Source organism: Thunnus maccoyii, chromosome 10 (genome assembly GCF_910596095.1).
Source record: "Thunnus maccoyii chromosome 10, fThuMac1.1, whole genome shotgun sequence".
In the NCBI taxonomy this organism is placed as follows: Eukaryota; Metazoa; Chordata; class Actinopteri; order Scombriformes; family Scombridae; genus Thunnus; species Thunnus maccoyii.
This window is the reverse complement of record NC_056542.1, coordinates 31,552,138-31,565,456: the sequence shown is the minus strand read 5'-3', so window position 1 is coordinate 31,565,456 and position 13,319 is coordinate 31,552,138. Positions and strand designations below refer to the sequence as shown.

The following is a 13,319-nucleotide window of genomic DNA, read 5'->3' as shown; positions in this document are numbered from 1 at the left end:
ACGTGAGTCAACCTCTTTTTTGTTGCCTGGGAAACGATTGGTAGTTTAACTCCGTTAAGGAATATGGTATTGTGTAATATGTTTGCGTAGCGGGTGGGAAAGAGCGAGCGGCAGAAAAGAGACGGTGAACGCAGGTGGAGCAAATGAAAAGTTTAGCTGTAAGTTATCAGTCTGGCAGTAAATGTACAGTACAGGTTACAGTGTGTCAGTTAATAAATGCTGCAGCTTGTCTTGACCAAGAAAAGTCACGTCTGTTATTTTCTCAAGTACTGGAAAAGTGAAGGGGGTTAGCTCCAATGTTAGCAACAACGGGTTAGCCTAACTTGAAGACGCCAAACAGAGAAATAGAGAACAGAGAAGTGTGTGGCTGCTGAGTTCACTCTGTCCTGTAACATCCAACAATGTTAAGTGGCTACCATTGGTATGATAGGTGTCCTCAGAGTTGAAAATTAGGCCACTTTCCAACAACATGCCCCAGAAGTACATCAACTAAGCTAGAGGACACATGCCTTCATAAAACTATACACAGAATATACAAGCAAATATTAACATATATCATTGATAAATATAGGCAATCCTAACCAATACAGAGAAAGCAAAAAGAAACAAACATGCCTATGATACACTGCAATGATGCACTTTTAATGCAAGAGGAGGATAATTTACATAATGCAAACAAGCAAAAATATTACATTTATATGAAGCTTAGCCAAAAAGATAAGTGTTGAGTGTTGATTTGATAACAGAGATTGAAAAAGCATGGCAAGAAATTGACTCAAAAATGATTGGAATTATTATCTGATTTAATAATCTTTCTGATTTTCCATTGTATGTAATTGAAATAGTATTCTTCTACTTACATATGCATAAAAGATTTAAATTAAATTTTCACACTGCATGTTATATTCATTTCTATTATCTTGTGGGTCTCTCTAATATTTATCTTACTTTTAGTAGTGGGGGAAGTCTAAGCCAGAATGTATTACATTCATCTGTAAAACATAGGGATGAAAGATCTAAGAGATGTATAAATGTGTCAGTTGTTTTTCATCGATATAGACATTTATTCTCTAAGGATTGTATTGTACTGTACATCCAGTTGCCCCTAAGGTGATGAAGAGAATGTTCTCATATTCATCTGCTCAGTTCTGAGGAAGGCTCATTGTTGAGTGCTTATGCTTCCTTTTCAAGTTACTTGTTTTATTACTATTATTATTTTATTGAAAATGACATGTACACAAAGACATCCATAATACAATTTGTATTAGGGAAATTCAGTTTCTTCTAATCTGCTCATTTGATGGTCCCCTTGGTAGACGTTATTACATTGCTAAAATGAATGATATCTCATACAATAAGGAATCATAATTACCTGATTACAATATTTTTACATTCATATATTCGAATTCATTGTAATGACAAAATAATAACGTGTCAGTAATCTGCCATTGCTCCACTTTTTGTTTTAAATACATTTAATGACATTAATATTAAAATATCTGAAAATGATGGTCTTAAATCATGTTGATACAAAGCTTAGTCGAGAGTTGATGGACTTATTTCTGTTTTGCTTTTTAACCAAAATATATTTTCATCTAGAATCCAGTTCCATCTTGGCCATCCTCTTGACTACAAATCCCAGAGATCTTTGCCAGGGCCTAATCTGGTCATATGACCAGGCAGTAGGAGCAGGTGGTACATGGTCATATGATGTTGTCAGCCGAGGCTGAGAAGAAGCAACATCTCAGCTGAATCACAGTCCACATCACTCCCTACGTTGAAAGGTAAAGCAGGAGGAATCCCTCCTTTTCACCCTGTGTTTTTCTGCCTTTACTGACGCATGCTGCATCAGACAGAGAAGGAGGAGGAGGAGGAGGAGGAGGAGAGGGGAGGAGAGGGGAGGAGAGAGGAGAGGCAGGGATGAGGGGGATGGGAGGCCATCAGGGATGCCTCTCTGTTGCTTTCTCTAGACAACAAGGAGGCACAGATGTTTGCACTGTGTCAGCCTCTCTACTGTAAACATGTAGTGATTGAGGTTTTGCGTGAGGAGTGTGAGTTGTTGGATGGATACCATGTTGTTGGAGATGTGCAGAGAGGAAGGATGGATATGTGTGTGTTACAGTCAGTTTCTCTGTATGACCAATATAACATAATCAGGCCTTCTTCTGGCTGGATGCCCAACATGGATGATGGTTTCCACCCATTCTCCTTCAGGCTTACATTTGTAGAAGCAATATTTTTCTGATGAGTAAAGTATCTTTATAACATTTACCAAGGTTTAAAAACCAAGTGGGCCTTTAAATGAATGCAAACATGTCAGTGAAGAGGCAGCAGATTGGGACATGTGATTGACACAAGGTGAAAACAAAAAAATTTTGAACTTTGAAGTAGACCTTCATATTCAGTCATTACCTGAGTAGAATATATGAAAAGAAAATCACAGATTTTCATATCATATCCTACACACAGTGCTACAATTGTCAGAAAATAGCCATAGCCGTACCTGTTTATAGGTAAGCCTTGGCTCAGCAGTAGGTGGATTTCTCTCCACTCTTTTTTATGTACTTTTTCAATTTGTACATAAAAAAACATGACTGGAAATGTTGGAAATTTGAAAAAAAAGTCTAAATATTGCCAAAAAAAAGTTTTTACGCTTGGATGAGTTGGAAAAGTTGTTGTACTGATAAAAGTAAAATGTGACAAAGTGCAATGGAAACAGATTTAGCAAAGCATGTGACTTAAATGTCCCTGAAGCTTCCGCCTGGAGAGACAAAAAATGGCAGCAGAGGGTTTTCACTATTAGCTCTGTTCTTCATCTCTGGGCAGCATTCAATACATGTCTGTATAAGTGACACAGCTTTGACTGTTGCTCTACTAATTACGTCATTGCATTGCCCATCTTCTTCTTTTCGTGGTTTGCTGCACTTGATTAGCGCCACCAACTTCAATGCGCTTAACTATTAATATTCACAAAACAGTAGTGGATGAAAATGCACATTAATTTGCGTTTTCTTTTATCGATTATCTGGAAATTTGTTCAAAATTTGTGCTTTATTTGGATGGAAACCTGACTAATGTTTTGGGGTTATGGTTGGATTGAAATATATTTTGGTTCGTTGAGAAAAGAGTCTTTTCACAATGTCCATTTAGTAGCTGTTTGGAGCTTTTGATCATATTACATGATCTTTTTTTCAGAGCATTTTAAGGATTTCTCATCCATGTTGGCTTAAAAGCTGACCTTCAAACTTGGAACTCAGTATATCTGAGGCCTGGGGCCTTAAATGTATATATGTAAGTACACATTTTCTGTGTTCCTGTATGTTTTCATGGCAGTGTTATCACATATGGAAACAAACACAGAAACAAAAAACACCTTCAAATGGAAGCTGATAGTCATTGTTTCCTGTCAAATTCAATGTCCTGAAGTGCAAATCCAAAGCAAAACTTCTTCAGGTACTTGAACAGTTAACAGTGATCAGTAATAAGATAATATATCCAAAATATATTACTGTACACCAGGACTGCTCCTTAAACATGAATGATTCCAATCATCAGTCCAGAGGAACATGAATCGAATCTCATTTTGTCATTTGAATTATTGCACTTTTTTTTTGGCTGTGTCATTGTACGCAGAGCAACACAGGATAACAGCATGACAGGCTATAAATTTTTTACAAACTGAGTCTTAACCTTGTCTTAAAAATGACCTTACTACAAAACTAACTGGGAATGGAAATGGAAATAGAGGAGGATGATTAAACTGAGGGCAGAATGTCGCAGAGCAATTTGACTCGTTTCTGCTCACTGCTCTGACACTCTGGTGCTGAATGCTAGCACGGTCGGCAAAACTACTTTTGAATCATGCGCTGGTACAACCTGGCTGTCCAATGTGAGAGGCACCTGAGTCTGCTAAGATTTTATTACTGAACTATAACCAGAATGCACACTTTTTATTTCTCTGTGTGGAAATCTGATGGTTTCACATCACAGATGATGATCAAAGAAGCTAAGTCTTATGGGTAAAATGTGAGACTTGACATGTAGAGTGTTATAAGAGCAAGCATCAAGCAATGACGGTTGTGAAGACACTTGTAGTGAACAGTGAAGCAGCGGCAGCAGCAGCACTGTCATTTGACAGCTTGAATAGCTCGCCAAAAGAGAGTGGAGAGTGTGGATGTAGTGATGCTACCTGATTTGTCTGCCTGAACTGGCTCAACTGTTTTATTAAACTTTAGATAAAATATTACAAGAAGATGTTCTTTATCCCGTAATGACCTCTGAAGGAGGTACATGGACACAATAAAAACCATTCTAAAATGGATCAGACATACTTTTTGATTCTTGTAGGGAAATCATACAAAAACTTTTTGGCAGAATAAAAAGAAAAGCAGAATAACAATAATATATGGAAATGGAATAAATTATTCTTGTCTGAATAAAACCTATGAAGCCGTAGGTGTGCAGTTATGTGCTGCAAATGAGATACACTTTATCAAATGGTCCATTTACATATTACGTAAGCTAGAAAAGTTAGAAAAGTGGAAGAGTGTGAACTGATTTTTATTAATATAATCTGAAATCTTTTCATGTTTTTTGGCATGTCTGAAATTAATCTAAGCTCTGTGGTGTGTTAGCCAGAGTATATGTAACAGGATGTTGAATGGTGGGTGTTCTCTGCATGACTCATTGCTCATCTAGCCGATCTGGACAGCAGATTCCTCTCTCATTATATCATCCAGCCTTAACTATTTCATCTTCCCATTTCTTATTCTATTCGATATTTGATTATCTACTGTGTGTTATGATTATTCAGTGATGATTCGGTGTTTATTTATTTATATATTTAAAAAAAAAAGATAAGAGTAGCCCAAGTGGGTTTGGGATATGCAGTCTGGGTCATGTGGACTTTGTAAAACTGACACTGTGTTGACACTGTATAGTCAAGTCTTTCTCTCTCATAGTATTTGGTTGATGAAGCATAAAGAAAGCCATTTAAAAATCAGTAACATAGGTATTGGCAGTGTGCTGGGAGAACCTTCCCCAGCCTTAGAACTGTCCTCATGCCCCAGAAATATTTCCATACTGGATCTGACCCGACAGTATGAAAACATTTCATAGGGCAAAGTCAATTTTGGGGCTTATAATGGGGTCATGGGCTATAATATGTTCAGCTAAATTGTGGTTACTGTTAAGGTAGTGGACCTTAGCTACATTTGTTGGTGAGTGTGTTATCATGGCTAATAGGCCTTTCTTATTGTGGACACTGCATGTATTTAACAGTGGGAAGTGTAAACCATGGGAGTTTGCCAGTTTGCAGATTATAGTAGCTGGACCCTTAAACTGTCACACCGAAATGGGATTTGGCCATGATGAATTTTATTAGTTGCACCTGTTTAAAACAACATCTTTTTTTAATATTAACAACAGATTTAATGACTGAGAGCAATGTGAGAGGGGTTGCTTGCAGTGCCAAGAATTACCACAGAGAATTACCGCCAGACTGTGCAGTTCCTCTCAGTTCAGTGGAGTTTTTTTTTTTTTTTAGTTAATTTTGATTGTTTTGGTTCAATCTCACTTTTGTCATAAACCTCTTTCAGCAATACCTGCTCAGCACTAAACAGCAGACAGACAAAGTCAGCCACTAGCTGGTGAACATAATGGAGTATTTAGCAGCTGAGGAAACCAACCAAAACAGGGGTAAAAAGGTGAATATTGGGCTTACATTTATTTGGTTGCCAGAAACTTCCAAACTTCCTGTGTTTCCTACATGTGTAAATGGGTAACTGTTTGCAAAAACTTTCTCTCTATCAATTCAATATGGTCACAGTATGTCAGTGTTGTGTTAACAGCTTGTTCCACTGCCCCCAAGTGGCCAAAAAAACAAAACCCACTTGGTGTTGCTTTGAAATGTCTGTCATGAAAGGATGCGTGGAACAACAACTATTGAAGCCTATAGCTCTTGCTGCTAACTGAAAAAGGTTCAGACTTGTGCACCCTGGTGATGGTTATTACAGTACCTTTGAATTTGATCACATATACATTACTATACAGTTCACCACACAATTCGAACTAGACACTTGGAAACACTCCTTTTATTGCGTTACTGTGTGAATTGTGTTGCACACACACCATGTAATCATTCTTAAACCTCAAAAGCAGACAGTAACCTGGCATTTTGTCAACCTTTTATGGCCTCTGACCACTATTAAGAGTCCTGGAAATTCTCCTGACCACAGCAGTTATGGAGTATTCATGTTGTCATATCAATTTAAGTACAGCACTCTTGATGTAAACTGAGGTGACTGTTTATAGTGTAGCTCTGGTTGGAAGTGTGTAGTATTGAAATCTCCACAGTGACACACCCAGACACTCAGCTGTGTCAGCATGACACGAGATCAACAACCTCCATCGCATCTGTGAATAATGTTTGCGTATGGCTCCCATTCAGAAACGCCATCTGCTGTGGTATTTATACATATAAATGATCAACCTTTGGCAGAAAGTCACAGTGTTGATGTCGCTTTTGCTTTGCATTGTGTGATTATTTTAGCTGTGATGACACCTTGAAAAACTCTACTACCCACTGGCCATCATAAAAGGAACAATAAACATTCTCCCACCACCATTGTATATTTCCTTACAATGTGTATTCCCCTACTGTGATAAATTAATTCTAATAAATATGTCACATAGCTTTGACTGCCCCCAGTTCTGTCGGAATTAATCAGGAATGTTCTGAAATACTGTGTGTGAAAAACTAAGTGGAGATCAAAAGAAAAGATGATTTCTGCCCTGTCTATTATTTCTCAAAATACTTTTTTAGTCAGAACTAGCTAACCTACTAACTCAATGAATAAATATCTTTTTTTCTCCACTGGGAGCTGTAATGACAATGCATATTTTCTGCTACTTGGTATTGTGGACCCGAGGATATCACCTGCACCGTCCATAAAAAGATACCTTTACATATAAATATGAGATTACCTTAAAATCTGGTATGAATACTCCTGGTTTTGGTAATGCAATAGAGTTTTCTCTGAAAAGTAACCTTTGCTCACCTGGATTCCACTTCTTGTCATTTGTCATTTGACTTTTTCCTCTATTTCTTGTATCGTAAATGCACTGGCTTTCAGGGGAGGCCCACTGGCTTTTCTCAAATTGCTAGATTGTATTTGTTCATTTTTCCTGGTACATTTTATGACAGATAGCTAAGTTTCTGCTCAGTGTTTTTTTTTCTCTTGTGAATTTAACCTGTGTGGATCAATAAAGTCTCATCTGATATAGGACAATAAATGATGGAATAAACTTCTGCACACTGTTAAAACTTTTAGGAGTGAAGGAATTCAAGTGTCTTGAGGGCCTAGGTCTTTGGTCTCAGGGTCTTGTTCACAAGTGAGGGTACAATGGAACGCACGGCTGGTATGCAGATTGATGCAGCATCTGGAGTGATGTGGACAATGTACAGTACCAATGAGCATCACAGTAAAGAGGGAGCTAAGCCTGAAGGCAAAGCTCTCAGTTTACTAGTCTGTCTATATTCCAACTGCAGTCTATGTTCATGAACTTTAGGTAATGACAGAAAAAAAATGAGATATTGGAAGCGGCCAAAATTAGTTTCCTTTGCAGGGCGGTTAATGAGCTCAAACATCCAGATGGAGCTTGAATGAAACTGCTGCTCTTTTGTGCCAGAAGGAGCCAGTGGAAGTGGTTTGAGCAAAATATATCCTCAACGCCTCTCTTTAGTTTTCTGGTCATGTCCAACTGGGAGGATACCCTGGGGTAGATCCAGAGCACACTGAAGGAATTAAATATTGTATTCCTGCTGGCCTGGGAACATCTTGGGATCATGAGTAGCTAGGGAGAGGAATGTCTGGGCTACCAAATTTAGTCTGCTGCCACCACAAACCAGATGACTGGCAGAGAGGGATGAAATGGATGGATAACCACTGTCAAATCTTACAGTCCATCCATCCGTTTTTCTGCCGCTTATCTGAGACCAGCTTGCAGTGACAGCAGACTGAGCAAGGTAACCCAGACATGTTTGTCCGCACCCCAGCAATGTCCTCCATTTCCTACTGGGGGATTCTGAGGCTTTCCCAGGCCAGATGAGATACTGTATATAATCCATCCAGCGTGTTCCGGGTCTGCCCTGGGGTCTCCTATCTGTTGTACGTACCCCTCTAAAGGGAGGCCTCCTAATGAGATGCCCAAACCACCTCAACTAACTTTCAACATGAAGGAGCAGCAGCTCTACTCCGAGCTCCTTCCAGATTCTGAGCTCCCTACTATGTTTTTAAGGCTGAGTCCAGACACCCTATGGAGGAAACTCATTCTGGCTGCTTGTATGCACAATCTCATTCCTTCTGTCACTATCCAAAGCTTGTGACCATAGGTGAGGGTTGGAATGTAGATCAAAAAGACAGTTTTCCCTACAGGCTCAGTTCCTTCTTCACTATAATGGTTTGTTACAACACCTGGATTAGTGCTGACGCTGCACCGAACCATCTGTTGACCTCACGCTCCATCTTACTCTCACTTGCAAAACTTACGGTTAATTTAGTTAGTAACTATAATTCTGTGGAATGGCCTTCATCAGGCATGTAATTTAGCAAGCAATAATAAGCACATATATTTCTATACATACTTCAAATCAACCAACCCTGAGGGAAAAGCAACTGATTATCCAACAGCAAAGGATTATTAGGACCCGTCACTTTGTGTGGAGCTTATTGTTGATATTTTTACACAAGAAACATAAACATCTAATAATTTACTGTGTACAATCCATGCTCACCAGAGCAGAAACCTTTTTAGGACACTTCTTAGTTTTTTTTTCTAATAACAGATCACCAAAAAATATATAAAATATCTAACAGGCAGATTGCCATGAAATTTTTTGAGCAACTCTAGATGAACTCTGATTTTAATGATCCCATGGCATTTCCTGTAGCACCTGTTACTTGGATTCTAAGTATGCCAGTATGTTGTTTTTATACAGCACAGTTTGGTTTAATGGATGTTGTAGCCTCTAACAGGGCTTTACACCTTTTAGTCTTGTTATGACACAAAACATGCCCAGGGAAGGCAAATGTTGTCTTCCTGCCATTTAGAAAACGATGTTGAAAATGAATAGGTGAGATTGGATTGTAGTTTATCTTATAGCATAAGTAAGTGACTTGATTATTGGATGGCAACTGAAGCCTCTAGTAAGGACAGAGAGGAAAGGGAAAGGAGTCCTTTTCTAGATTTAATTTGTGGATTCAGAGAGACAAGAGGCCTTGCTGTCAGAGATAACAAGGCCGGGCTCTGTGATGTGTGAATAATGGCCGGACAGAGGTTTAGACATCATTAGAATAATCAGGCCTGATGTGGACGGAGATGCACAGCAATACAGGGGAGGCCCACTGATGGCTGATAGTACACTAGTTAAGATGCTACTGGTGCAGCGTTCTCTTTTTTGACAATGCAGATGTGCTGTGATCCAACCTCTGCCTGGGAGTGTTGTTTTAATATGCTCCTGCTCATTGTTTCAGCCTAATATGCCCATTAAATTTCATTCATCTTTAGTTCTTTATTCATTAGATTTACATTTTTTTTCCTGTTTCCTGTGTGGATTGTGCTCTGTTGTCATGGCACTCTGTTAGACAGTCTTGCTTGAGCAACTCTGTTTTAAAAAAGACAATGATTTAATTTTCTAGATTTCAGTTGGGAAACCATCAAACCTGTACATGTGTATTCTCCATTATGCTGATGCAAAACAGTTGAGCTTTTGGGAACGGTTCAGCTGTGGCTCATTGCTGCTGTAGAGAATTCAGAATGTTTGAGGTTTTATCGTATTCTGCTACTCATCTTGCTGTCTGCCGGATTGGAAACCCCATTGATCATATCAGATTGGTTAAGTAATTGATTGTTACTGGTTATTAACCTCCTAGAACTTTGGACCTCCTTGCCAGCAACTGAGAACAGCCTGTAATCAGTCACAAATGGCAGCCGCTAATGAAATTAGTTCCTGGTTCTGCCCCACATCTTTGTTTGTTCCACAAAGTATTGGCAAGGGCATAGAGATGCCATGGTTTACTCTCCCCAGAGAATGGAGCGATAGAACAACAGAATGCAGATAATGAGCTGCTGTGTCTGCGTTGTCTCTTTGTAATTACTTGTGTCTGACCAAAATATAAAGATGAGGACATGAAAAGTTCTATTTGCAACAGTTTTTGTAATGTCAGGAATGACACTGTGGTCACTAGACCTGAACTGTGTTGAAGCTAATATCAATGCTTTGTGTATGCTGACAGTTTTGTATTTTTAAGTTCTGATAAGCTTCTCAACACATTAAATAGTTTAAAAGATTTTGCTGTTGGCAGGGATGTTCACTTATTCTGTTGTCTGTTACGAAAAACTTGCATTTAAAAATGGGTCAGTGGTAAAACTCTTTTAAAGCACAAGTGATATTTTGGGAAATTCAGTGACATGCAGAATTGGACCACAATATTCACTGAAATAATTAGATTTTGACACAATAATAATAACCATAGATGGCGTGCAGTGAACCTGGCCCTATGGGGGCCCCTGGGGGTCTGGCGCCCAGTTGGTTAACCAGCCTTGGTCAGATGAGAGCATCAGTATTATTTTCATCTCTGTAATGAGTGCAAAGATAAGATAGGGACATGTGTAGCTTAATTTATCACAAAGAATGGAAGGAGAGGAACACTGCAGGAGCTTAGTCAAAAGTGTGAAAATACACCTTTTCCAAAGAGACAAAAATTATTTGTTGAAGTTCGAACCTTAGCTACACTGACCATTATGAATGAAGCCAATGACTGAAGGCTAAGAATCCTGCCTTGAGCTAAAGAACAAATGCAGTGCAAGACCCGCGTCTTTCAGTATGATGTGAACACTGTTAACTGTATTAACTCTGTTTTTGACCACTTTAACAGAACGCAACAACAAGCTGTCTGCAGTTTGGTGCTGTATGCAGGTATTTCAACTATTTTCAGCTTTTTCACTGAAAACAGCTGCCTGCTGCTGCTAGACACGGTAGTTGAGAGCTGAAACATGCTAAGCTCCATGAATCTGAGGGGAACTGAGTGACTACAATTACATGCACAATAGTATTCTACTATTATTCCGAATATGACAATATTCCAAATTTGATATGGGACATGTAAACAGCATATTCCCTTTGGATATTCCGGATTAGACCTTATTCTGAATGTTGCATTTTGCGATTGAAACATGGGATATGCCAATATTACTTAGGAGCATTCTTTGGACATTTATACAGCACATTCGCAATATGCGGGTTTTTACCACAGTTTGTGACACATGGCTTCACACCTGTTTACGGCCAGCTCTGTGCATTGTAAACAAACCAACTAGCCAATAGTTTGAAAGGCTGGGATAGAGATGCATGATGGGTTGGTTGTGTAACGCACCCCTGTGCAGGCAAAATGACATATGCTGGAGCAGGAAGGCAGACAGAGTAGAGGAATGAGAGGAGAGTGGAGAGCTGTTCAGGGAAGACTTGAAAAACAGAGCGCTCCTTCTCCATGATGGGGACGGAGGGGATCGGTTATTATCCTGACATGCAGCCGGGGACTGACGGTGACGACTTGGTGTGATGCACCAAAATCACTGAGCAGTGTAGTAAATATCATGAGACAACCTAGGTACTGGATGTTCCTGTAACCATTCATTTATACCAGTCATATCAATATCACTTATAAATATCAGGTAGCAGCTCACTAATGTTTTTCACCTCGCTGGTTTACTTCACTGCCTGTGGAGATCTTGTGATTCCTGTTCACACTGGAGCAGAGGGAAACCCTGAAAACCCTCTGCATGTAAACGGGAATATTAGTGGAACATTCATTTTCATTAGCCATGTAAACAGTTTAGTAGGAATATTGTCTTTTTTGGAATAAAACCGGAATATTATGTGCATGTAAACTTAGTAAGTGTTAAATCTCTGTGGGTTTGTCACTCTTAGTGACCCCTTTCAAATTGCACTTAGTTATTTGACTCTTTATTAATTTAGAATATTGATTAGTGCAGCTTTAACTCATTGGGGTAAAATAGAACTTTTTAATGGTTTAACAGGCAGTAAAGTATTTTTGTACTGCACACATAGATGTAATTGATATCTGTTTTCTCATCTGATCTATATTTCACAAAATACTGGACTGTTGTTGCTTGTTGTTGTTGTTGTTGTTCTTAAAAGCTGTAGTTAAAAATGACCAAGAAAAAAAAAAGAATAACTATGGTAATGGTTATGAAAAAATGTGGTTTCAAGCTGCATAAAAGTCAATTTATGACTGGTGGACAACAACATCACCGACATATTATCTTGATGGCATATACTCTTTGGTAGATGCCACTGTGGCGGACAACCACAACACTGACGCATGCATCTTGTGCGCGTATACTCTTTGGTAGAGCGGGTATGACGTCATTGACGGACGACCAAATGGACCATTACCTTGATTAAAATTACAGATTTCTCTGGGTTTGAAAATTGTTGGAAACATTTGGGATAAAGTAATTACACAACTCAACAAAATATATAACATAGGTCTAGTTGTTTTTAGACATTTTAATGCGGAATAGTTACATATAGCTTTAAAGCCTACAAATGCTGTTAAATAGCATTTAAACTAATACAACTGGCCTCCATAGCTGTGTTCGTAATCGTGATTTCATTTCTTCAAAGCCCTTTTTCAAGTGCACTGTCCACTATTTTGTCCACCTGCTGTGCACCTCATCTACCACGCTCTGCAGAGCCAATTTGATTGCAATATAATCAATCGCGTTTGCTTTCAAAGTATTCCACAGATTAGTCTGAGCTTATCAGTCAGCCAAAGCGGCCCAATTGTTTCCCAAAGCATGACCAGATGACTGCTCAGGATTGTGCTCAGAAATGCCTCTGATTATCTTGTTATAACCAGAGAGTGAAATCCATTCACTCAAGAGTCAGCTTTTGTTGAGGCTTGACTGAGACGCATCTTATCAAGTTCCAATGATTCTGCTTTGTAACATGTGAAATCTGAATATTAAGGAATATTAAGAGAAAGTGATGGCAGTTGCCCACTGCCCAGCATTACCAATATGTGTCAGGCTGATAAAATAATACCAGACAGTGGCTTTGGAATGCCTTTCATGTAGTGATTTAGGGCTTCAAGAGGGTTTTAATGCTGGTGTGTGTGTGTGTGTTCAAGCACACTGAGGTCTGTTCGCCACAATTGGGATTGTGTAGCCATGGTGACGGCTGTGAGAGACTGTGAGAAAGCAATCTCCAGGAAGTCATAGCCGCGGGGTGAAGC

General features: G+C 39.0%; 1 protein-coding gene across 5 annotated transcripts in view; it reads left to right on the top strand.

The window, feature by feature from the left end:
* tsnare1 (T-SNARE Domain Containing 1) overlaps window positions 1–13,319 on the top strand; it is a 220,753-nt gene that overhangs the window by 106 nt on the left and 207,328 nt on the right. For 4 of the 5 annotated variants that reach the window (XM_042422708.1, XM_042422706.1, XM_042422710.1 and 1 more), the window contains exons 1-2: window positions 1–2; window positions 1,600–1,784. The exon at window positions 1–2 is cut by the window's left edge and continues 106 nt beyond it. The gene's annotated coding sequence lies outside the window, so the exon portion shown is untranslated. Of the gene's footprint in view, window positions 3–60; window positions 159–1,599; window positions 1,785–13,319 lie in introns of those variants that run through there. The other variant, XM_042422707.1, reaches the window with a different exon arrangement.